Source organism: Cavia porcellus, unplaced genomic scaffold (genome assembly GCF_034190915.1).
Source record: "Cavia porcellus strain 051 isolate PalLab524CR breed Dunkin Hartley unplaced genomic scaffold, mCavPor4.1 scaffold_6, whole genome shotgun sequence".
Classification (NCBI taxonomy): Eukaryota; Metazoa; Chordata; class Mammalia; order Rodentia; family Caviidae; genus Cavia; species Cavia porcellus.
Genome location: NW_026947489.1, coordinates 89,736,033 through 89,758,092, shown reverse-complemented (window position 1 = coordinate 89,758,092; position 22,060 = coordinate 89,736,033). Strand labels below are relative to the sequence as shown.

The 22,060-nt window shown below is 47.6% G+C and overlaps 1 pseudogene; it reads right to left on the bottom strand.

The window, feature by feature from the left end:
• Window positions 1-22,014, bottom strand: part of LOC100715783 (axin interactor, dorsalization-associated protein-like) — a 29,132-nt pseudogene extending 7,118 nt beyond the window's left edge.
• Between the last annotated feature and the right edge of the window lie 46 nt (window positions 22,015-22,060).

The following is a 22,060-nucleotide window of genomic DNA, read 5'->3' as shown; positions in this document are numbered from 1 at the left end:
ACAGTCACTACAATTTCCAACTCCTCCTCAGGTATCTCTGAGTAAGCGGATTGCTTAGGCTCCCTTGACAAAGACAGAAAGGTACTTTCACACTACAGCTACTGCAAAGTGTAACCCACAGAAAGCTACACAGGACCGGCATGGGCTCTGGAGGGGTTATTCCCCAGCAAGAATCCAAGGTAAGTTCCAAGCACCCTGCTCCTGGATTAAGTATCGTATTCTTCACGTGAGTACCCACCAGAGACTCTAGCGGGAAAGGACTCCTCAGACCCTGCTCCGGTGCCGCCCTCTTCCTCATCTTCTTCAAATTCTAAATTTTCTTCTTCACCAGGTGGTAAAATTCTTCTACATGAAAAATGATAGGAAAATTAGTGAGCAACCAGTTTAATATCCTAGTGAAGCATCACAGATTCTCATTTCTCAAGGCACGATGGTGATTTTTTTTTTAAAGGCCAATATACTGAAACCCATGTTGATATCATCGTTACCAACGATACTAGTCACACCAGTGATACCAACACGGCATACAAAAACAAGTGTCTGAACGCAGGCATAAAATAGCAAAGCAAGGAGTAAAATATGGATGATTTAAAAAATTTTTGCCTTAACGGGACAGGCTGAACATCAAATGGAAATTCTTTATTATATGTAAGAAGAGTCTTTAGGACCAGAATAAAAAGATAAAGAAACATGAATTGTCCGGCAAATAAAATCCAAGTTATTTCATCTTAAATGTATCTTAAAGGGCTAATCTTTAATCATCTTCACTATGCACATGTTTTTAAATTCTCCGCCTCACTATCAACCAGAATCATTGTGGATTTGTTCACAATGGTCTTAACAAAGATGGGGTTACAGAGAGAATGAGCTGCTCTTCCCTACAGTACTCTGTTTAATGAAAGACTAGTATCAAAAATGACCAATTAGTGAAAAACAGGGGCACATCTTACTCTGCACTGAACAGATTTCCTCTGAACACGATAAACTGGTAATGTTTGTAACTAAAAGGTTCCAACTCTCATATAATCACACACCTTCAAACATATATGTACACATACATGTACACTCACACATACAATGAACTCTATGCTCAAGAGAAGTCTCCAGACAATATGGCAGGACTTCCTGCGTCCTGGCTATGGCTGCCCGACATCTCCGTGACTGTACACTGGAACGCCGGCTCAGAGAGACAGTCTTAAACCCTACCGATACCTGGACAGGCACTGTGAGTATGCAATGCAGTTTCTTTTCTGGTCTTACGGATTCCTTGCAACCATCTGCAGTTATATCAAAGTAAACTCACAGCATTAACTGGGCAACCCCAACTCCCATGATTTTGTGCTCAGCTTAATCAGCCTTTAATTTGGGAGTCTTGCAGTTAGCACTAAGAGGTATAACGTGTTGGCATCCTTTTATTCCAACTGGAGTTCGATTTGTTTATCAAAATTATCTCCCTCTCTCTCCCTTCCTTCTAGCAGTACCAGGGAGTCTTGGGCTTTTACACTGAGCACATCTCCAGTCCTTTTCTGTTTTTCTTTATTTTGAGATAGGATCTTGCTAAGTTGCCCCAGGCTGGGGTCGATTTGTGATCCTCCTGCCTCGCCTCCCAGAGTGCAGATTGCAGGAGCCTCCCAGAGTGCAGAGATTGCAGGCTCCCAGGATCTGCTCCCCATACGGTGCCTTCCTAGGACACAGGGGACCCCCTGATGCTCCCCGGCCTCTGTCCCCAGAGCGGTAGCCAAGCTGCAGGCAGGGAAAGGAAGCGACTTTTCCTCTGCAGCCAGCCCAGCCTCTCTCCTCCCGGGCCCTGGCCAGTGGGCCTTTCCTCCAGCTTCCTGGTCCTAGGCCACCCATGTCCTCCTCCTGCAGCTTCCAGCTCTTTCCTCCCCAGTACACGAGGGGCTCCCTTCTGGAGGCACCCTCTTCCAAGAGGGTACAGCCGAGGGCCAGGCACAGACCCATGGCAAGGGAGCCAGTGCGCATGCGTGCCTAGGTGCGTGCGTGTGTACACGCGTACGTACGTAGGTGCGTGTGTGCTGCGTCCTGCTTACTCGCAGGGGAGTCAGCTACACCCCGGATGCCACGGCTCCAGGCTGTCTGCCATGTTTGCTCATTTTCTCAGTTTGCCTCTCCAAGGTGAATTGCTGTGACATTCTAAGCTCCAATAAAAAGTTTGACCTGTGACTCTGTTGAAAAATATGCACTGAGGCTCCATGCAAGGACCAGAGCCACCACTGCGGCTTGAATTGTGTCCCCAACAGATGGGTCCCCCGCCCCTGGAAAGGTGGGCTTATTTGGAAATGGCCTTTGCGGATATAATGAAGTCAGACCGAGGTCCTGTGGCATTAGGGTGGCCCCTCATGCAATGCTGGATGTGTTTACAAGAGGAGGGAAATTGGGTGCACAGACACATGCAAAGAGAAGAGGACCACGGCAGAGATGGGCATGGCACCACACAGCTAGTATTCCAGCACTCACGAGGCTGAGGCAGGAGGATCTCTGCAGCTTTGAAGCCAGCCTGAATACTGTCCCAAAAGACACAAACATAGAAAACACATAAGTGACATTCGTGGACGGGTGGCAGAGACTGGAGTGAGGCGTGGAACGAATGCCAAGGGTGCCAGAGCTGCGGACACCGTGGCTCAGCTGTGACGCACATTTCTGTGGTTTTAGGTCACCAACTGGTGACCTGACTTTGTTATGGCCGTCCTAGGGGGCAAACACGGCCTCCCACTCACGCGATCAGAGGCCCCAAATCCTCCGTCACTGCCCCGGCTTCGCCTCCCTGTCCCTTCTCCTCAAGTGTCCCCACTCAGCTCTTCTCTCCATGGCACCCGGCCTCACTTGCCAGTGTCCTGGCTGTCACTGTCCCTTCCACTCTCATGCTGGCTCTCATGCTCCCTCACCTTTTTGGTTTAGATACGGTGATTTCTCACTGGGCTTCTTAGGTGTCTTAAGAATGTCCACGCAGCAGGCTGGCTTTGAATGCACAGAGATTCTGAGGGCTTGGATTACAGGCATTCGCCACCATGGTGGGCAAAGGACGGAGCTTGGAAGCTCTGGACCCCTGCTGGCCAGGCCTGGTAAGCCCCTAGTATGCGCAGCCCTCAGAATGCAGGATCCAGGTCCAGGGTGGAAAGCGGGAGGGGTACGGGGTGGGGGGAGAAGGGCAGGGGGCAGGCATGGGGAGAGGAGCAGAACAGGGGGCGCCCCTTCTGCACCCTTCAGCTCCCTACAAGGTGGCGCGATTCTCCGAGCAGCCTCAAGAGGGCGCGCGCGCCCTAGAAAGGACCCATCCAGCCGCCTGTAGGCCCCCACCCCCGCCCCCCCGCAGGTGGCTGCACCCCACCGCGTCCCCTGGCTTGTGGGTGAGTTGTGGTCCAGGTCTGGAGTGACAGATGGCAGCGCAGCCATCTTTTACAGCCCCGAGTCCTGCCAATTCCCAGCCACTCACCATGGCCCCCTTCCTAGCACTGAACAGGGGCACAGCCCAGTTCTAGGGCCTGGGGTGTCCCCAGCTTCCCCCAGCGCTGCAGAAGGGTGGTCAGCCGCAGATCCCCACCTAGGACCTCCACGCTCTGGGCCGGCGGAGGAGGGCTTTCCCCTCTCCTCCGCTGCAGCCTCGGAGTCCAGCCTGATGGGGTGAGGGCCCTAAAATAACACCAAGGAGTAAGGATACCAGCATCTCCTTGGGGTCTGGAATTGGCCACGGGGCTGTGTAGCTCAGGCTGGCCTTGGGTCACAGGGACCCCCTGCCTCAGCCTCCCCACATTTCTTTTTTTTTTTTTTTAAGTTCTAAACCAGGTATGATGATGCATGGCTGTAACCACAGGATTCTGAGACAGGAGGGCTGGAGTCCAAGCCCAACTTAGGCAGTTCAACAGTGTGGTGAGAACCCGTCCTGAGATCAAAAAAGGTTTAACTCGGTGGTAGAACACCTGCCTAAAATGCACCAGGCCCTAGGTTCACTCCCCAGCACTGAAAAACTAATAGAATAATAATCAAACCTGCAAATAAGTACAAAAGAGGGGGTGGGTGTGGTGGCACATGCCTATAATCCCAGAATTTGGGGAGGCCGAGGCAGGAAGATCATGGAGTTCAAGGCTGCCAATTACTAAGATCCTGTTTCAAAAAATCAAAAAACAACAAAAAAACGGGCTGGGGCTGTGGGTCACTGCGAAGGTTCAGGGTTCAGTCCCCAGCACCATGAAAAGCAAAATTCTAGAAGGCTTCTTTTGTTAAAATGAATTTAGGTTAAATTGTAATGCAGGCGGCAACTTTGCCCTAATAAAGCAGATTGCTTGGACCCCAGGTGGTGGGGCGGAAGCCCCGTGCCACTCAGGCTGTCACCTCTGAGGTGTTGAGGTGTGAACCCCGCTTCTGAGAAGGGCACTTGGTAGTCACCTAATCAGAGATTGTTCTCCTTGCAATTTTGCGAGGAAATGAACAAATTACCAGAAAGATGCTTAAGACAGTGGAGCCGAGGCACACTTTACAGGGGTTTTTGTGGAGTTTTCTTTTTTGTTTGTTTTTGGGTTTTTTTTTGTGTGGTACTAAGGGATTCCTGGGGCCTCTGCCCTCAGTTGCATCCCCAGCAGTGTTTACTTTTCAGAGGCAGAGTCTTGTTAAATCACTAAATTGCCCAGGTGGGGCTGGAATTTGTGATCCTCCCGCCTCAGCCTCCCAAGTGCTGGGATTACAGGCATGCACCTCCACACCCCGCTTAAAGTAGGCTATCTTTGTATGTGATCAATGAATGATCAAAAATTAAACTTAAAACCAGGTCTGGTGGCACACACCTGTAACCCCAGCACTCAGGAGACTGAGGCAAGAGGATCGCTGTGAGTTTGACGCCAGCCTGGGCTACATAGCAGGAGCTTGCCTCAAACAAGAGAAGAAAGCAAGCAAGAAAGAAAGAGAAGAAAAGGGGGGAAAAAAAAAGAAAGAGAAAAGAGGAGGAGGAAGACAGAAAGGGGCCTGGCAGCTCCCTTCCTGTCCCCAGACCTTGTCCTCCTGTCTGGGGTGCAGATTGGCGACAGAGAGCCAGTGCGTGGGGAGGACGTGGACACGCGGTGCCTCCAGGTCCCCGGCCCTGCTGCACCCCCAGGGGCCCCGTGTCCCCGGCCACCTCCGTCCATGCCCTCACAGGGGCTGGCGGCAGGCCTTTTCTTTTCCTCTGGCCCCCGACTTTGGGAGGGTGGACACGAGCCTTAGAGTCCATTCTGGCTCTGCTGCTCCCCTGACCCCAATGTCCAGTGTTTGTCACTGCTGTTGGTGACATGGTCTCGCTGTGTAGCTCAGGCTGCCTCAATCGCGGCGACCCTATTGCCTCAGGCGTGTATCACTGCACCCGGCTTCTGCAGGAGTTGCAGACCATCAAAGAGCGACAGCATCGGCCCCTGTGGCCTTGACAGTGGTGCTGATAACCAACTACAGGAGAATCAGGAGGCAGCCAGGAGTCTCAGGCTCCAGCGGGGAAACTGGGGGGCCCTCTTGTGGATCCTAGAAGAATTTCACTCGGTCCTCCCTATCCCCCAAGTGGTCCACCCAGAGACCCACGGAGGGAGAGTCCTTTGTTAAGGACATAAAAGGTTCTGGGGGTCCCAAGATGGAATTTCTACACACAAAACCTAACGCTGTATACAGGAGCAGCCGTTCTGTGCTTTATAAATGTTACCGTCTCCTCGCAGCTCCCCGGGAGCTAAGTACGCTCCTCCCCTATTTTACAGATGGGAAAGCTGAGCAACCTGCCTGAGGCCACACAGTTGCTCTGCGTTCCCGGTTCTGGGCTCCCCCGTGGGCCTTTGCACTGCTATGGGACCTCATAGGGTCACAGTCACAAATTTGTTCGTTTTTGTTTTGTTAATGGTGCTGGGCATGGAACCTAGGACCTTGCACATGCTCGGCAAGAGTTTGGCTATTGAGCTACAACTGCAGTCCTTTTTGTTTTTATTTTAAAACAAGATTTCACCAAGTTCCCCATGCTGGCTTCGAGCTTGGGATCCTCCTACTTCAGCCTCTGGAGTAGCTGGTATATACCATATTGGTTCTTTCAGCCACTTCCAGAAGGTGGGCCCAGAGCTGGGCAGCAGTACAGAGGCTGAGGCTGGTGTTGTGGGAGACGGAAGACTGAGAAACATGGTTGCATCTTGAAGGGCCTGGAGCCCACAGGCCACAGTCAGACAGTGTCTCCGGGGGCCACAGGTTCGTAGGTATGGGCGTGGGCAGCACCGATGCTGACTGCAGTCTGGGAGTGTGCAGAGCCTGAGCACAAAGGTGGACCAGGCCAGCTCCACATCTTAGGACCCGTTTGCAGGGGTGGGACACATGAGTCGCCAGTGATGTTGGCTCAGCACAGATGGTGGAGGTGACACCCAAGGGAAGGGGGTTGAGCACTCCGAGGTGGGTAAGCCAGGGCTAAGCAGTGGGCAGGCTTTTGGAAATTGAGGCAGAGACCAGTAGGGACAGGGGACACGGGGAACTCACTGGGGCAAGGGGTCAGATGCAGAAGCCCTCCCTGCAGTTCTTGATGAGTCTGTGCCACTGTGACCAATTTAAACCAAAGGGGCAAATGAACTGGAGCCAATGGTGACACCTGTCATCCCAGCACTCAGGAGGCTGAGACAGTAGGATCTCTGTGAATTTGCAAACAGCCTGTGCTCCATAGTGATTTCAAGACCTGCACTGCATAGCTAACCCTGTCTCAAAGTGCACGCATGCGTGCGCACACACACACACACACACACACACACACACACACACACATTGTGACTATGGAGATGGAAGTGGGCAGCTGGGGCATGGGGCTGGGACAAAATATCCAACACCCAAAATTAAAGGAGAGATTTATTTAGCTCACAGTTTGTGGAGGTTTCAGGCCATACTCAGCTGGCTCCAAGGCAGGGTGGCACAGGGGCAACAGTTCACAGAGGCGTAAGACAACAAAAGCAACAACAAGAAAAGGCAAAAGAAGCCTTGTTCTGTCCCTTACATTACATGTAGGCCACACCCATCCTAGGGTGAGTGTAGCACTCACCCCCATAATCCCAGCACTGGACTATGAATCAATCACAAATTTTAGAAGCCCACGACTGTATGAGGCTTTGGGGGGACCTCCAGACACAAACCATAACAGAAGACATCACAGAAACCAGTAGCTACAGTCACTGACAATCACTAATTGAAAAGTCCTAGGTTATACATGCAATTTACAATTTTTACAGACCTTCTGTGTAAGAATGAATCTAACAAAAAGTTATAAGGAATCTTCCATATAAGCATCAAATATAGCATGAATAAATGCAAGACATTGGTTTTGGAAGAAATGAATCTCTTCTTAGGTGGTAATCTTCCTTCCAATTAATCAATAAATTTAATCTCCTAAACAAATACAGAGAGCCAGACCCATGATATATTACACGTGCACAATGCATGTGACAAATAACATTAATCTGGGAACAGGTACTTGAGCTATTTAAGAGCTTAATGTGTTTCCCACCAGAAAAGGAATATTGAAAAACTAACGGAAAGTGCAAGGTTGTGAGTTCAATTTCTGGTACCAAAAAAAAAAGAAAAGAAAAACTAATGGAATCTGAACTAACTCTGCAGCCTAGTTAATAGTAATACAAGACTGCACACCAATGTTGGTTTCTTAGTTCTGAGAAACATGATAAGGTTATGAAAGACTTTATCAACAGGGAAACTGTGTGATACAGGGAAATCTTCTGCCTCAGCCTCCCAAGTGCTGAGATCACAGATGTGTACCTATCTTAAACTGTAATCCTTTTAAGAATTCTCCGGGTTAGTCGGTAAAGACTATCAATTAGCACATGGGCTTGCATTTTCACCACAATCCATATAAAAATACATGAGCTTGGGCTTTCACCACAATCTGTATAACAATGTGTGAATATGTTTTATGGCATAACTCTCAGCCTGGATAATGCCAAGATAGCCTGGCCGACTGGCATTAGCTGGCATCCCCAGCGTTAGCGCAGGACACAGGACATGAACCGCTGCCCTGAAGCTGCTCTGCATGGCTCCCTATCGCCCCCCTGTGCACGTCTGGGCTCAGTCACAAAGAGCTCCCCGCTGGAAGGGCAGGAGACACGGGTACACAAGCGTTTATCTTAGGGGGCTTCACCAGGACAGACTGGAAGCCCTCAGAAGAGCACAGAGAGACACGGGCGGACTATGAAGCCATCTGACCTGTCACAGGCTTATTAACTGGTATACTAATCCATCTCCATGGGAAAAAGAGATTAAAGAACACGTGCCAGTGGGACTCTAAACGTTCATCATAAAAGTCATGAACACATTTGTGCACACGTGTGCATACACTGAGACAGAAAAGAAATGCTTATATTTTCTTTCATTTTTTATACTTGTAAAATAAGCATTTATAATTTTTTTGATAGAGTCTCATTATGTAGACCCGACTGGCTTTGAACTCACTATGTAGCCTATGCTGGCCTCCAACTCACGGCAATCCTCCTGCCTCAGCCTCCGGAGTGCTGAGATTACAGGCAAATGCCACCAGACCCGATACATTTATAAATTTTAAAGAAAATTTTAAGAAAAAACTTTTTGGTCTTTTGAGATAGAGTTTCGCTATGCAGTGCAGGCTGGCCTCAAACATGCAGCGATTTTGCTGCCTCGGCGTCCTGGGTACTGGGATGACAGGCATGCGCCATCACACCCAGTCAGAAACAATTGTTTTAATGCTGTATAGAAAGAATTTGTGTTATAGCTGAAAGACATTAAGGATAGTAAAGTTTTTTAAAAAGTGATCCCCACTCATGACAAAATATTAAATTTCCTCTAAGTTATAACACTATAAAGCCAAGAAATATAAAAACATCAGATATCAGCCAAGAGACCCTAGTTGTCTTTTTTTTTTCAAATTCAGACCTCATGCTTGCTGGGCAGGTACTGTGCCACTGAGCTAAACCCCTGGCCCTTGGTTGTCAGTGTTAACTACAACATTATGTAAGTTTAGCTGAGGAGCCATAACATATACTGCCACAGTATTAATGTTCAGCTTCAAACAACATGCTATGGTTATAAACATCAAGTTATTTCAGATGTATTTCACTTACAAATACATATACTGCTGGTAATGTTTGTACTTCAGCTGAGAAAACGAGTCAGTAATTTTGCACAACACACACAAATCTCTTCTCTCACCAATGATTTATCTCAATGAGTTTAGGAGCTAAGAAAACTTAAAATACACTTAGCATAAAAACCTGCACAGGGCCAGAGATTTAGCTCAGAGGTGCAGCGCCTGCCTGGCGAGTGTGAGGTCTTCAGTTTGATTTCCAGGAACCACTCAAAACCCCTGCAAAGTGACAGATGGGGAAATGAGAGATTCATGAGAGCTAGGTGGCTCCTCCCAGGCCAGCAATGGCCAGGTACTCAGACCCTCAGGGACAGGCTCAGCTCCAGGTGCAGCACAACAGTGCAGGTCTGAACCCCCAGGAGCCTGGGGCAGAGAGAGTCTACATTCAAGACCACCTGAGCAATTTAGTGAGAGCCTGACTCAAAAAAGGCTGGGATGTGGTCAGGGGGAGCTCAATCTCCACAAACACACAAGCACACCCACATCCACACCCACACCAAAAAAAGAAAGAAAGAAAGAAAGAAAACAGAGATCCCCAACATTTGCCCATGAATGTTTACAGTGGCTCTGTTCACAGACATCAAAGACTGGAACGAACCCAAATGCCCTTCAAATGCTGACTGAGAAACAGTCAGTGGTACATCCATATCATGGAATATTACTTGCTAATAAAAAAGGAACACAGGGCTGATATACAAAAAGAGCCTGGAAAAAAACCTCAAAGGCATTATTGTGAGTGAAAGAAGGCAGACTTTAAAGTTTACGAACTAGCCAGGTGTGATATCACATACCTGTAGTACAGGTTCTATGGGAGGCTGAGGCAGGAGGATCACAAATTTCAGCCTGGGCAATTTTGGTGACTTAGCAAGACCCTGTCTCAAAATAAGAAACACAACCGTCCCGCATCTTGATTGTGCTGCTTACACAAAGCTGCTCAAAAGATGCCATAGATCAATTTCACTGCACATTATTTTAAATCAAAAATAAATTATTTACTCAATCTCTGACTCCTCAAAGCCAGAAATGAAGCCAGGAGTGGTGGTGCCCACTTCATCTGAGCATTTGGGAGGCCGAGGCAGGAGAAGCTCTGTGAGTCTAAGGCCAGCCTGGGCTACATAGTGAGGTCTTGTGTCAGAGAGTAAGAAAAAAAAAAAGGCTAGAAATATCTGGAGACCTTTAAGTGTTTAACTTTTCAGTTAGTAAGATAATCCAGTGACTTTTTTTGTCTGTGTTTTGAGCTCAGGCTGGTCTTGAACTCACTACAGGATCAAATGTCTCTAAGAATTAATGACTCTCATCTGTATTTACTGATTTTTTGGTACCGGGGATGGAATGCACAACCTCGTACCTGTCAGGCAGGTGCTTGCACCACTGAGTTAAGCCCTCGGCCCTGACTCTTATCTTTAAAAGAACACACTCAACTTGGAACAGCCTGCTTGTCTCAGTTCTCCTGTTAGTGAGGCAGGGACAATGAAGGGTGGTACGAAGGGTGCATGGAAAAGGCGACACACCTGTGTGCTCCATGATGAACTGACGTGACCACCGCGTGTGTAACCTGGGCACAGACCCGGAAGGCGGCCCAGCCAGGACCCGGGATCTGTCCTCTGGAGGCCGTGCCCCGTGTCTGCTCCCTGCTGTCTATAGGACAGAGGGCCGGAGCCCTCAGCCCACATTCAGACCGATGCAAAGCCTCCGTATCCAGGCCTTGCTGTGGCGGGATGCTGCATGGTGTGTAGGGGCACTGCCGAGACGCCATGTGTCCCAGGGTCACACGTGTAGGACATTCAAGGATGCGTTCATTAGGCCTGTGTCTCCTAACATGATGAACAGCTGTCTGTGTGTGCGAGTGTGTGTAGCAATTATAAGTGTAATAAATCTCATTTAGAAGACCTCAGCTTTAGATGGAGGCAGACAGGATCAACCCTAATCTTTTCCAGATTTTCAGGTTATTAAAGAACTACTCTTCTACATGGAATAAGGTCATAAATATAATGATTTTATCACTCCCCTCCACACCCTTACTGCAGTAAGCATTTCTGTAGCATCTACTTCAAGAAGATATTTTTCCTGCCTGGCATGCTGGCTGGGTACATCTGTAACCCAAGCACTGAGGTTGGAGAATCACTAAGAGTTCAAAGCCAGCCTGGGCTACATAGTGAGTTCATTCCAGCCTAAAATTACAGAGCAAGACTCTGTCTTAAAAAAAAAAAAAAAAAAAAACCACACTTCTCATTAAAGAACGACATACAGCAGTGGTTTTTCCAACTGCCTGCCCCAATCTAATTTTCCTAAATGATACAGAACTGAGAAAAACCAACAGCACCTGACTGTGTAAGGTTAAGGACCGAGGCGTGAGTCCTCCCAGCCGCGGCTAAGGGAGTGCACTGGGCCAGCCCGGGCAGCAGGCGGCCCTGCTCCTCACTGGAGGTCTGAGAAGCACCACCGGACAGAGCAGACGTCCAGTGGCCTCGGTGGCTGCTGTAGTGCACTCGGCTCTCAGAACTCAGCACCCGGGCTGCAGAGACGAGAGTGGCCTGCAGAGCATTTAAAAAGTCTAGCTTCCCACGTCAGGTGGCAGAGGACGAAGCAGGGACTGGAGGGCAGGACCGGCTGTCCCTGGGGTGCTAACTGTGACCCCATGAGCTGGTAAAGACACCCCCTGCTTAGGGGCTTCACCATACCTGACAGAGGAAATTCACCACTCAACAGCAGGGGAGTTCTTAGCTACTACGCGGGTCATTTCTTTCATCCAAATGCATTTTATTTCAAGGAAAAAAAGAATAAAAAAATTAAGACAAAACTTCAAAGCACATGGATCAGGGCAGCAATGGTGACACTGCACACTGTCACCCCCAATCACTCACCACTTGGAGCATGGCTATGGGAGCTTTAATATTTTGTCACTTGGGAATATTTTTACTTTATTACACAAGGCTTAGAGTTTTTAAATTTAAAAGACAAAACAATTTTTAAAAGCAAAAATATATTTAACATTCACAGCCCCAATTTTTTCTTACCCAGCCAAACAACACCATGTTAGGATCACAAGATTGATGCGCCTTCTAAAACATCAGCCTTCGCTGTTAGCACACACAAAGACTCGGCTGTGTCAGACAAGAGCTCAGTCCAAGATAATTCGGTTTGGCCCACAAGGAAACAATAGCCTATTTTAAAAGGGGGTGGTTTGTCCACTAACACAGAGACGCACTGAAGTTTCGCAGTTAAAACTAATTACTATTTTCAAAGTCACCAGCTTATTGTCCCCCACAAACCAGCAAGGGAGCTGCTCACTCCTTCACCTGACCAAGTCCACGCGGACACTGCGCTGCCTGCAGCAGTGGCAGCTGCCAGCCCTGGCACTGCGGGCGGGACGGGAGACTGGGGGCTGTGCAAAGGACACCTGGCTCACCAGACGCCAGGGCACATTCCTGCCTCCAGGCCTGACGCTAAAAGACCTCCCCAGACACAGCCAGTGTCCCCAGGCACAATCCCCAGGGCTGGGAAGCCCTGTTTTACAGTGTGACACTTCAGTCCCATGCCCAGGTTCGGGCAGGGAGGGGCACCTCTGCAGGGGAAGGGAAGCTCTTGTCCCAGGGCAGGTCTCAGTGGGAACAGGGCGCCTCTGTGCTCACTGAAGTTATACCCCACTGCACTGGCACAAGTGGGCTAAACACAAAAGTGTTCTAAGTTTTTTTTTTGACACTGGAGATGGAACTCACAGTCTCATGCTTGCCAGGCAGGGGCTGTACTATTGAGCTATAGCCCAGCCTGAAAGTTAACAGTATTTTAAGTTTTTCATGTTGCTACTTGTTTAGAACTTTGGAGTTCCAAAAAATATTTAAACATATGGCAGTTATAAAAATATATTACATTGAAAACATTTTAATTAGCAATGCAGGAAGGATTGTGATTTCAGTATTATAAAATAAGACACTAAAAGAAGTGTTTAGCAATGCAAAAACACATCTTTCAAGTGTTAGGATTCTTTTCTTTGGAGCTGAGGTCTTGCTGTGCTATTCAGGCTGGTCTCAAAACCTTTGAGTCCAAGGGATCCTCCTGACTGGGCTTACTATATATGTGCACCATCACACCCAGGTCAGGTGCTGGAAATATTTTAAAGACATTTTCCAACCCCACTTCATTTAGGGATAAAAGACTGTAAGTTTGCTCTTAGGTTCACTTGAGAATTCTTAATACTGAGAAAACCTAAAGTAGGCATTTAGAATACTAAATGTAGGGCTGGGGTTTAGCTCAGCAGTGTAAGTGCCTGCTTGGCAAACGTGAGGTCGTGAATTCAATCCCTGGTACCAAAAAAACCCTAAAACTATATGTACAAAAGTAGTTTGAAACTATTTTGTACTACAAAATATTTCAATTTTCAATTTGAATTAGGGTATCAGAAATATGCATTCCTGTAATAATAGGTTTTTGGGAAGATGACATATGAGGATTGTAAGTTCCTGTCTCAAAAACATTTTTAAAGGGCTGAGGCTGTAGCTCAGTGTTAAGAGCTTCCTTGGGTTCAATTCTCAATACCACTGCCACCAAAAAACAGAACGTTACAGGGCCATGGACACAGCTCAGTGGTTCAAGTGCTTGCCTGGAAAGCACAAGGTCATGAGCTTGAGCACTGTAGAAAAAAAACAAAGAAGACCACAAAGAAGACGAAGACGAGGACGAAGACGAAAATGAAGATGAAGCAGAATTAGAAGACTGGGGCTGGGGATTTAGCTCAGTGGCATAAGTGTCTCCCTAGCAAGTGCAAGGTCATGAGTTCAATCCCCAGTACTGCAAAAAAAAAAAAAAAAAAAAAAAAAAATTTACAATTCCCCACAGATCCATTTAAGAGATAGATACATTTTAAATTTAAAGGCTGAATAAGAGGCTGGGCCTGGTTCCAGCACCTGGGAGCCTGAAGCAGGAGCATTGCCACAAGTTTGAGGCCAGCTTGGGCCTCAAACACAGTGAGATGCTGTCTTAATAGCCAAGAGTAAAGATGTAGTAAGTAGATCGTCAGTAAGTCACAACTGCAAGTGTAAAAGAATATACAGTGAACACAGTCACATGCTTCACCATAACTGCAAACCAGAACCAGCTCCAGTGTCCACCAATAACAGAGTGGACAGACAAATGCTAACACAGGAGACGATGGACTTTTACTAGGCTCACAGGAAACTAAAAATACTTCTTGTTTATGTGGAGATAAATTCTCGCTCCACTCAAGAATGAGGACCACGGCAGACACAGCACACACTGCACCCTGCTACGGGAAGGCCCACGAGACTGGGGTGCAGCTCTGTGGGCACAGGAGGCCCAGCATACAACCCCAGCACAAAGAACACACACAATAAAACAAAAACCAAGCAATGTTCCCAAAACAAGGCAAGGGTGAGAGAATTCAAGAGAGTGCAGACTTTCAGGAGAGTGGGAACTCAGAAAGAGCCTCTGGGACTTCAACACCCTGCTTCTCAGAGGGGCAGGGTTGTGCCTGCCCACAGTGCCAGCTACTGGGGAAGCTGAGGCAAGAAGATCAGTGGGGCGCAGGAAGAATTCAAGACTAGCTTGGGTAATATACTGAGATTTCAAAAAAAAAAAATCTGTTTCTTATTCTAGGCACTGAGTACAGGGATAATTCACCCAACTGATTACACAGAAAACACTCACTGACACATACACCATGATTTTTCTACTTTTCTTTTTTCTTGCTTTTTTTTTTTTTGCAGTATGGGGCTCGAACTCACAACCTTGCACTTGCCAGCCAAGCACTTATGCCACTGAGCTAAATCCCCAGCCCCGATTTTTCTACTTTTCTATGTGTATTTTGATTAAAATTTTACTTCGAAAACAACGCGCCAGGCATGTTGGCTCATGCCTGTAATTCCAGCACTCGGAAGGCTGAGGTGGGAGGATCACTGCAAGTTCAAGACCAGCCTGGGCTACAAAGTGAGCGCAAGACCAGCCTGAACTGCATAGCGAGACCCCCGTCTCAAAACAGACAAAAAAAATTTTTTTTTATTCTAAAAACAAGTATACAGCCAGGTGTGGTGGCACACACCTGAATTCCCAGCCCTCGGGAGGCTGAGGCAGGAGGATCACTATGAGTTTGAGGTCAGCCTAGAACACATACAGGGACTTTGACTCAAAAAAACAAAAACAAACAACAACAATGAAAAAGAAAATAAGTATATACAGTGAAGCATGGGTCTCCAACCAGGTTCCCCTCTCCCCAATTTAATTTTTAACAGACACCATAGTGTTATATTTTCAAAGAAATGAGTGAGTTCCTTACAGTTATTTCGCACTATATTGTATAGAACAATGCTCCAATATATCTATTTTCCAATAATACAAATAGGAACACATTCTCTACATTCTTCTATACCTTTTTTTAATCAATGGACTAATTTGGAGATTTTTTTCATAACAGTATAGAAGATTCTCATTCACTTACAGCTATGTAGTATTTATCATATGAACACACATTAGCTTATTTAATTTCATACTGATGTACTTTAAAGTTGTTTTTATTCTTCTTCTGAGTTTATTTTATTTTTTTGGTACCAAGGATCGAACTCATGACCTAGCACTTGGCCAGGCAGGTGTTCATGCCACTGAGTTCAATCCTCACCCGGTTCATTTTAATTTAAGTGAGTTTGCATGCTACCAACACAGTTGTGAGGGGCCAGGGCTGTAGAGTGCTTGCCTAGAATGCACATGGCCTTAGGTTTGCTCTCAAGCACTGGGAAAAAAAAAAAAAAAAGGAAAACTCAGGGGCTACTTACACTTAGGAACTCCTACACAATGTCAGGGCAAGCTCCAGAGCTAATGGTGTATTCACACAGGAAAATGTCCTGGCCATTCCTGACAGTTTTAAGAGCCAAACATGTAGGTTCACCCAGTGGACAGCACAGAGACTCTCCCCTCCACAACAAGAGCAGGTTTACTGTGTTTCAGTGTTCACAGGTACTAACTGTATCACAATGACACGCCCAAAAGGATGAAAGCCAGTCACAAGGTAAAAGCCTCTGCATTTTGTATGCCATGTATCATAAGTAAAAAGTTATACTGCATTGAATCCCCAGGAATCCAAATTTTAAAGCTGAAAAGTATACACGTTGAAAATTATACTCTTCATAGAGTTAAAGACAAAAAAATCGCCCGACACTGTATCTTTGTCATTATTTTGCTTTTTGGTCTGTTTGCATGTTTTCTGGTACTGGGGATTGAACTCACGACCTCACACTTGCCAGTCAGTAGCTATGCTGCTGAGCTAAATCCCTGGCCCTGTCGTTCTGCTTCCTGAGGCAGGGTCTCACCATGGAGCTCAGGCTGGTCCTGAACTCTTTGAGAGTCTGTAAATCCTCTAAGTTACAGGATTCTCCTGCCTCATCCTCCCACGGGATTACAGGTATGCATGACAAGGCCCAGCTGGAGGGCTTTGCTGACCTCCCCCACCATGCTGTATCCACAGCAAAGACCAAGAAACCTTGGTACAAGGCCACCATTCATTCCCAGGTCCCTTCTCTCAGCAGCACCCTCTTACCACATTCACTGGTTTATCAACAAACTGACAAAAGCAGCCAGCCATCTTGCTAGCCCATTGATTTTAATGAAACAGGAAAGGTAAAAAAAAAAAAAAAAAAAAAAAGTTAAAAGAATTCCCCCAAAGAAAAAGCTTACTCAGCACAATACGCTATAACTAAGGGGAAAATAATGGCATTCGATCACTCGGATTTTCCTTGGCCACCTGGGGCTGCACGTGCTGGTGCACTCACTGTCCACCCTGCCCAAGATTAAGTGTTCAACTGAGCTGCAAAACCTAAAGTGAGCTGAAGAATGTGGTTTGCCAATCCCTCTTTATCAGCAATCCAACACTAGCAACCAGTCCCATAACAGGCAAGCCCCCAGGCAGCTCCGTAATAAAAGAAAATAAGGATTAGCACGTTCCCTCGAGGTAAATCCTAATGTATTTCGGATATGTCTGCCTTATCTGTGAAGTCTCGAGGTAACTCTTACAGGCTCACAGACTTGTCTGCACTGAATAAAACTATACATGGCCCTAAATGAATCTACTTTTTTGTACTAGGAATGGAACTCAGGGCCTTGTGCTTGCCAGGCAGACACTGTGCTGCTGAGCTACACCCCCAGCCCAAGAATCTACCTTTCAAAGTCACATCTTAAATTAGAGTTTAAAAAGGAAAAAGCAATTACTTGGTTTTCATGTAACTGCCTTTCTGGTTAAAAACAAGGCTCTATAAGCAATCTATGAACCTAATGAGAATGGATAAACTTTAACGGGTAAAAGTATCTTACCTTTGTACCCTTTCCCACCAAAGTAAAAACGCACAAAGCACTTAAACTCACAGTCCTAATAATCTATAATCAAAATATCAGAAGAGCAACAGAAATTCTGCAAGAAAAATGTTTATAAGTATTTTTTAAATCAAACATAACTGCAGTATAAACAAACAGATTAACTAAAATAAGCAACTGGTGTCTCCACTGATTCTACCAAGCACTTTATGGCTTGCATTAACCATGAAATTTATACAAGGCTTTGCATGTGATTCAACTCTGGACACAGACTCACTGACATACGTTAGTCCTAAAACACTTCTTTCAACCACCACATAAGCTCTGAACAGGCTTAAAACAATCACAGCCTGTGCACACTGTAGAATTTGGAGCTAGGTTTCATCCTCACTAAATTCAACCAGCCATGGAGCCAATCCCAATCCCAATCCCAATAAGCACACCACCTGTGAGTCTTACCTATGCCTCAAGTCAAATATTTTCTGTTTTTTCATTCCCAATCTGTACGGTGAAGGAATGTCAGATCATGGCACCAGGCCTCTCAATTTCGTCATGGGTTAAAACAATCTGCACCTTCACTCTGACATGGCCTGTATCCCACTGTTTACTGAGTTCCTAACATGAACATGTACAGGAACTGGCTAGGAGTGTGCATACGTTATCGCCAGTCCATCTGACAGATCTCCTTCTGCTGATGAGGAAACTGAGGCAGGGCGGCCAAGGGGACCTGTGCAGTGCCATAGAGCCAGTAAATGGTGAAGCTGAAATTTAAACCTAGTTTGTTTGTTTTTTTTCTAGCTCCAAAGAACCGTCTCCCTTGAGCTAAAGTCACCAACCACAATAGCAGTTTGCCTCTATCAAACTTCATGTTTGTCAGAAACAGCAACAACACTGAGAAAACCATCAGACCCAAGCCGGCAGCACAGGACCCACGACTGCCAGCCAGAAGCACAGGTACCACTTAGCTCCAAAGACCATGGTTCCAAATACAGAACAATCCACCACTTTTTTTTTCTTTTTTTGTTAGCTCTCAACTGACTTTTTAGAACAAGGGAAAGGAAACTCACAATATAATCACATTTTCAGTAAGATTATTTAAAACCCTGGAGAAAAGGGTGGTTTTTAAACAGTTCACATTATATTGTACTTCTAAAAGCTTCAGACATTTGAAAACAAAATTACAACAGCACCATTAATAATACACACGCACAGGCACACACGCACATGCAGACTTGGAACGACTTTTCTCACCATACTACAAGCTTACTTCCTATACTCAGAGCAGAAATGGAAGCAGCTCTGGGCGTCAGGAACCAGAGCTCCATGCCACAGCTGCAGGGAGTAGGTGGTGCTTCCCCTGAGTAGGAGCCAGTCTGAAACCTCCTAAGGGAAGGGTGGCTAGAGAGGAGTGTGGAAGAGACCAGAGCAAGCTGCGGTACTAATGAGGGTGAGCTGCTGGCACCACGACTCCTTGAGTGGCTCACTGCTATGCAACTGTTCCCCAGCTCCCCAGCTCTGAAGCTGGCAGGAAGAGAATGCAGCTCTCACAGCATGTGTGTTATGTGATCAGCTGCCCATGGTGTGTGGGTGTGTACCTAGGTTCCCACCGCTGCAGAGAGGTTCTGCAAAATAACCCAAGAAGCATGTTGTGCCCTGAGATTTTAATGGTTTGGCTTTAATACTACACTGACAAAGAAAAGTAACATATCTGCAACTTTTAAATGGTTTGAGTTTAGGATGGGCAAATAATTTCCAGTAGCGAAACTTGAGTGTGACATGAACAAAAAAATGTACCCTGTAATATAAGCCACTTTGAACATATTACGGGGTAATAAAGATGTGACATATGCAACCTCAGCATGCTTTCAAATTTCATAGGTACACTGCACAATTATTAAAATAACTACTGGTCTGCAGACATGCGAAACAAATTCTCTATGGCTCTATGCAAGCCTCTTTTCCCTTCCAAAATATCTAAAGACCATGAATTACTCAGATTCTGAGAACCCCATAAAATGCAAGCAAAATAAAGGTCTCAGTTGATTCCTTAAATGCAAAATATTATCCAAACTGTAAAATCCCAGAAAGCTGGGACTGTGTTTAATAACTCCCATCACAACCCTTACCACAAATTGGAATAAATGTCTCTTGATTGAAACATCATCAGAACCCAAAAGCTGAGTGCTGGGTAGACAAAAATACCGACATTTATCACCCTGCTTACTGATAGAGCAGTGCAGTTTCTATTTCTAGATTCTAAACATAGAGACCAAATTCTCCACAATTAAAATCCATTAAAACAAAATGACTTTGAAGACACTGTCACTCTTAATAAAGATACGCAGTCTAATCTAACGAAAGCTGAACAGAGCCTCAACCTACAACACGGTTGTGGAAAGCAGGTGCTCTCCCATGGCAGTGACAAAGCCTTCTTTTAAGAGATCAGATCAACTTCAACCAACGCATAAAGATTCCATACGTACATTATAAAACAGAACACAGACCTCGCTGTTGAAATTTGCTACATTTAGAGTGTAGTGCCAGGAACACATAGTATTAATTGGCCTAATTTAAACAAATTATTTCAACCCTACTTTTAACATTTTCTGAAAGACTCTTACATGTCATCTTCTTTTTACAAGAACACAGAGAAATGATTTCTTACAAATACCAAACTCACTGCAATCAAGGATATACAAGAAGTTACACTGCTGTTCATTGCTCAGGGCCAAAGTAACTCTAATCCTTAAGAAAAACAAAACAACACAACACAACACACAAAACTCAAGTTCCTTTCACTTTTGCTTACCAGATTTTCGAACCTGAGCTCCCAGGACAAGCTTCTAAAGCTGCATACAAAATATGGGTCTATTTCTGCACGGGCCCTGCAGAAGGGTTAGGAACCAGAGGGAAACATTTCCAGAATCACTAAAACTCAGCAGGGAGCATTTTCCACAAATTATGCTAAAGGTAGTACCCATCTGAACACATGTGCCGGCTGCCTGCCAGCTCATATGGTCCAGCCAGCTCATATGGTCGCAGGATAGCAGCACCCCACTCACGGAGCAGCCACCACCACACATCCCAGCGACAGCAGCTCCCATTTCATTCCCAGGCGTACACATGTTGTCAACAAAGCATGTGCCAGTTGCCACTCCCAGAACAATACCCGCCTGGCCATCCTCGGAAAAGAAACCCACATACCTTCCTCCCAAACATTCCCTCATTTGTGCACGATGCTTGGACCATAGATGTTAAACATGATGACAAAAAGGATGAAATTTAGCACCTGCCTCCTTTCTAGTCACTAAGGTGGAGGGAAAGCATCACTCAGGTAGGGTCCTGAAAGTCCACTGGAGAGGCACTTACGGGAGACACCAGAGAGAGGATGTGAGAACAACCTGGGGGCCATCACAGAGGGACTCACGCAGGAACGTCCTGCAGCACGGTCGTGAAAAGCACCCTTCTTCATAGGCAGAGGCACATTCCTTTGATTGGCATAAGCCATTTCTGACAATGGATCTGCGATGACAGGGGCTCCTCGGCAATCAGGAAGTGTGCATGAGAGTGTGTGTGTGTGAGTGTGTGCGTGCTGTGGGGGAGGAATGTGCTAGATGTGACCCGGCCGGCTGCAAAGAAGAGCATATGGGATCTTAAATCCTGGAGACAGACTTGGAAGTGAGGCAGGGGCATCTACCGACCCCACGGGCGACAACTAACCACAAAGAACATGTTACGCGTGGATCCAACAGGGGTGTCACTACCTTTGGTGTCTCAGATCTGAGACTTCTCAGCAGAGCCCGACTGGAGCGGGGGAGGCGGTGGGGTGCAGAGAGGTCCGCAGCACCCACTGGGCTGAGCGTGGGGCTGCTGGCGGCGGTGTGCAGCAGATGCACGCAGGCTCCGGGTGGCACAATAATCCGAGGCTGGGGTCCGGGCGTGCCGCAAGGCAGGGAGGCTCGGGTGCAACCGCCAGCCCGCTGCGGGGCAGCCTCTCCTCGGCCCGCTAACCCGCGCCGCCCGCTCTCCACCAGGCCTCGGGGCCAAACGGCAGCCGGCAGCCGGCGCGGGGTCCCGGCGCCAGCTGGGCCGAGGGCAGCGCCCGGGCCTCCCGCGGGGTGGGGGCGCTCCTCTGGCCTAGCGCCCCGCGCCGGCCCGGGCAGAGGAAGCGCGGCGAGGGGGAAGGGCCCTACTCACCCTGCCGCCCGCCGCCTGCGCCGCCGCCCCGGCCGCGGTCCATCCCGCAGGGCCTCCGCCGCGGCGCTCGAGTGACCCCGCGGCCGGCGGCCCCTCCCCCGCGCGGCGTCTGCGCTCGCGGTCGCTCCTCAGCCCCGGCCTGGGCCGCCGCCGCCGCCGCAGCGCTACGTGGCCGCCGCGCCGACGTCTCGCGACTCCCTCCCGAGCGCGCGAGGGCGACGGGGCCGCGGGGCGGGCGGCCGGGGAGGGGGCGTGCGTGTGTGGATGTGCGCGCGGGGGGCAGGGAGGGAGGCGGGCGGCGGCGAGAGCACGCCCGCGCGCGCGCCCGCGCCGTCCCCCCCCACGCCCGACAGGGATCCCAACACCTCCCTCTGCCCCTCCATTCCTCTTTCCCCTGCGTCTGGGCTTTAAGAGTCCTTCAAACTTTCC